Raw genomic sequence first — 4,273 nt, 5'->3', positions numbered from 1 at the left:
GTCGTGAAAATACGGTATGCTAAATTATATCATGGATGACTGTGTAGTGTTATAGAAATATACATAAATTCACAAATAGTTTCCAGGTGAGAAGTTCCGGTTCTTAAGGTGGGCTTGGTGTACATAAGGGAGCTGCGGTGCTCAGTCAGGCATGTGTCGTCGTCGTTCTCCCACTGTGTGACTTGCGTCCGGTGGACTCTGGCAGCGGAAAGCAACAAATCGCTGGCTGGTGCATGTTGCGCTGATGATCTGGTAGTAGGTGTTTTCTCTCCCTGCACTTTAGCTGATCTTGGCCAGAAGATCTAAATTGAAGTGTGATCATAGGTAAAACGCCTCAGCGCTGCGCTCCCTCTCTTCCTCGGTCTGCGAGTGTGTGTGTGTGCGCGTGTTTGTGGATCAGCAGGTAAGACATTAACGCTCATCTAAGCTCCAGTTTATTTCAGCTTCATTCAAAATGGTGACTAATTTTCACAGGTCTCCCACAGTTGGACCATTGCTGCTCTGTCGGTGTTCGTTTCCCGGATTTCTGCACAATTGTTTTAAAGTGGACTACGGCGGCGTTACCTGCCCTCAGTGAAGCCGTGTTTGGGGTGTGGCATCGGCGCGCCCATTCCGCCTTCCGCGGTGGCGTGGCAATAGGGCTACGCCTGGTCCTGACGGTTTTTACTTGTATTGTCTGTTTTTCATTTTTTCTACTTATTTTTATTTATGGCCCTTTTGTTGATTTAGTCGGGCTGAAATTGTTCTTTTTTTAAGATTATTTTGGTTAACTGTCTGTTTTTGTCTGCAGTTGCTGAGGTCCGGTGGCGGCGTTGGTGTGGTGACGGTGTCTTCCTCGTCTGCGTGCTGTGCTTCATTAGTTTGGGGTGTCTCACGGTGTTTGGTGTTAAAGTTTTTTTTTTTTGTGATTTGCTGTGTTTGGTGGATGTCGTCCCATAGCACCCCCTCCAGCCGGTAACCTCAGCGGCTGCAGCTCTTTTATTTTCTATTTTCTTTGATTTACTTTGTCATTCTTCAAAAAGAACTGGTTTTAAAAAGAACTTTTTTTAAAAGAATTTAATAAAAGTTTTTGTTATAATGGTGAAATTGTCTCAGATGTGTTAAAGCGTCGCATAACTGAATCTGTGTGCCTTAGACAAAAGGTAATATTCTCTGGGTGAAATTCCCAGGGTGGCGTTGTTGAGCAATCTATTAGAACTAAAATTTGAATCTCTATCTAGTGTCGCCACAACTGCAAGCAATTTTTTGTGGTGCATTTCAAAGATAAACAAATTTTCATGCGGTTTGACCTAAACTTAGAAGTAGTTCTTGTTTAAAGTGATCTTGCACAGGACTGGGGGGGAAAAATCATAAAAAAACAATTGCAATAATTCTCTTCTGACTGGAATCCGTGTTTGGAGATAAAACATTTAAAGAGAACATATTTTAGGAAACATATTTTGAGGACAATTTTATCCTTTGTAAACATAGTATGGTGAGAAAACAACAATAAATAAGTTGTAAATTCAAGTAAGATCTGCTGAGAGATTAAATCATTATCTTACCTTTAGCATATCCACAGCAGAGTGTGCAAATCACTACAATGAATAACAAAAAAATTAATTATTAGAATAATCTGATGGTTTTTGAAATAAAGGAATGAGAAAACTGTTAAAAAGAATAAAATAAATTAACAGAGAAACCAGGTTTAGACTGAACCCTTATCAGCTGGACAAAACATTTTTCTTTACAATAATATAAAAACTAAAACGGATTGTGAGCGTTAAACTATAGTCTGTGGCAGGGCCATGCAGAGACCACTAAAAGAGGCTTAAAGTAAAAAACGGTTACATATAATCAGATTCTGGGCAGAATAATTGCAAGTATCTAAATCAGATTTAACAGTTCGGTGTACTGAGGTGTGTTAAAAATAGTGAGCATGGAGCTGTTTAATTGAATTGAACTTGTTGGAGAAATAACATAGAACACAATACCATACAAATGGGCATTAAATACTTTAAAGAAAACAGAATTTAATTTGTTCTTTTCATTATAGAGAAGTACTGAGATGTTCAAACCTGCAAATGAACAAAATGTAAATTAGAGATCAAGACCAACATATATANATTCTCTGGGTGGAATTCCCAGGGTGGCGTTGTTGAGCAATCTATTAGAACTAAAATTTGAATCTCCATCTAGTGTCGCCATATATATATATATATATATATATATATATATATATATATATCAAACCACACAAGATAATATAAATATATTCCACATAATTCTTCTATATGTATCTAAAAGCTTTGAGTACAACAGCCTATGTTTTCCCTTAGGAAAATCTATTTTACAGTTTCAGTTTTCATCTAAATAAATGTATCTACAGGTTATTTAAAGGTAAAATGCATAAACTTACTTTTTTCTTAAAGTTGATTAAGAAAAGAAGAAGCTGCTGTCTTGTCAGGGTGAACAACAGTTATGATTTCCTAAGTACCTGCCAGAGGAGTGACAAGCTACTGGATTTGTTGTTTTACGGATGAATCCAGGTGGGAAGGACAGCACAAGAACATAACTGCCTCTCTTTGTATGCGTGCTGAAAAACAGGAAAGGTTTCATGCAACGCGAGGTATGAGGCCCTAAAGATAGTTCTTATTTAGAAACTTTATTTTACTTTAAAATAACTTTGTTGTCCAGTTAAACTCTTCCACCTACTGACTCAAAACCACTGGATGATGTGCTTGCTTCATATAATTCACTTGAAACACAGCCAACTAAGGCTCTGTAGCTCACATCGGTGCAAAGACAACCATCTCTTCTCAATTGTTACTACATTCATATTTGATCATCACAAGAACAACCCATATTGTTGTATACAGTCTTATCTCATAGTCTCATTGTGGCCACTACCAACTGATCTTTTTTTTAAAGCGTTTTTTTAAATCATCCTGGTAAACTTTAGAAATAAACACAATGAAATAGCGCCTTAAGCACAACGAATGATCTTCTGTTTTGACATTAGCAGTACACAAAGTGGACATGTGTCCTTGCAATCCGCCTAGGTAAAGATTAAATGCATTAAAAATCACGCAGGCCAATAGCATGCAAAAAAACTGGGTTTTTGAAAAAATAAAACAGCTTTTTCTGTGGGATTTTGTGTTTAAGCCGTTAGCAATGGCAGTGATGTACAGAAGAAGGCCATCAGACACATTAAGCGAGCTGCAATGACTTCAGAAGCAACTTAAGGGGTGGTTATACTCCTGCGGCAGTGTGTCGCAGTGAGCTTGTCACAGATATTTTTGATTTATGCCCATCATTGAAGCATTGTCTGCTCTATGTTATCCCATGCCACAACTCAAGAGGGACTATCACAAACTAGCTGTGGGCCAAGATAAAGCCAAGGCAATGAGGATGTGGGGGCAAGGTAGTGCAACAACGGAGGGACATGAGGGAAAAGAGAGCGGGGATCCCGGTGGAAGAGAGTTCTAGCGTTCTCTGGCACCTTGCTCTTCTAGCTGGTCCATCTTCATGAGTCGTTTCCACAAACAAACACAAACCAAACAAGCCTGTAAAGTACCAAACAGGAAAGTTAAGCACACCGGCAAGTTTTCCTCTCCTCTAGCATTTCATAGTGTGCGTAATGGAGCGCACACCTTTGTGCTCTCCATTGTCAACAACAACAAAATACTGTACTCTAAAGTGTTTTAACAATATAAAACTGTGTGTGTATGTGTAAAGCTAGCTTTGGTGTGGATAGGTTGATGGAAAACAGAAGACCTACCTGACTTCAAAGAAGTCCAAAGATGCAGCTTCCACAATTAGTATTTTGGTAAAAAAATACTTAAACCTTATGTTACATGTGTATCATCAGTGCTTTTATGCTTTCAGTTGGCTTCATGTGTTTTACCCATTTCACATGCGAGCTCCTAATGTCTCTCCTGCAGAGAAAATATATTTTTCGGTTTATCCAGGCAAGTAAGAAGAATCCTGCTACCGGTATTGATAGTGTCTCCCACGTAGGCTCCAATCCACTTTGTGTACACCTTTGGAGCACACTCACCAACCTGGTTGTGCCATATGCCATGATCATGGTTTTTGGACATTGGGAATCAGTGCCCATATTTCATGTTCTCCACAAAAATGGAGGCCGAGGCCCAAAAGGACCCAGATCTCCAGAATCATCAAGGATAATTCATCATGGTGACAAGGAAAGATGGCTGCTAACAGCGAGATGGTTCGAACGTTTGCGGCTACAAATTCCTTTTCTTTTTTTTTTTTTTTTTTTTTTTTTTTT

Source organism: Cyprinodon variegatus, unplaced genomic scaffold, assembly GCF_000732505.1.
Source record: "Cyprinodon variegatus isolate N-32 unplaced genomic scaffold, C_variegatus-1.0 Scaffold629, whole genome shotgun sequence".
NCBI lineage: Eukaryota > Metazoa > Chordata > Actinopteri > Cyprinodontiformes > Cyprinodontidae > Cyprinodon > Cyprinodon variegatus.
This window is presented reverse-complemented; position numbering follows the sequence as displayed.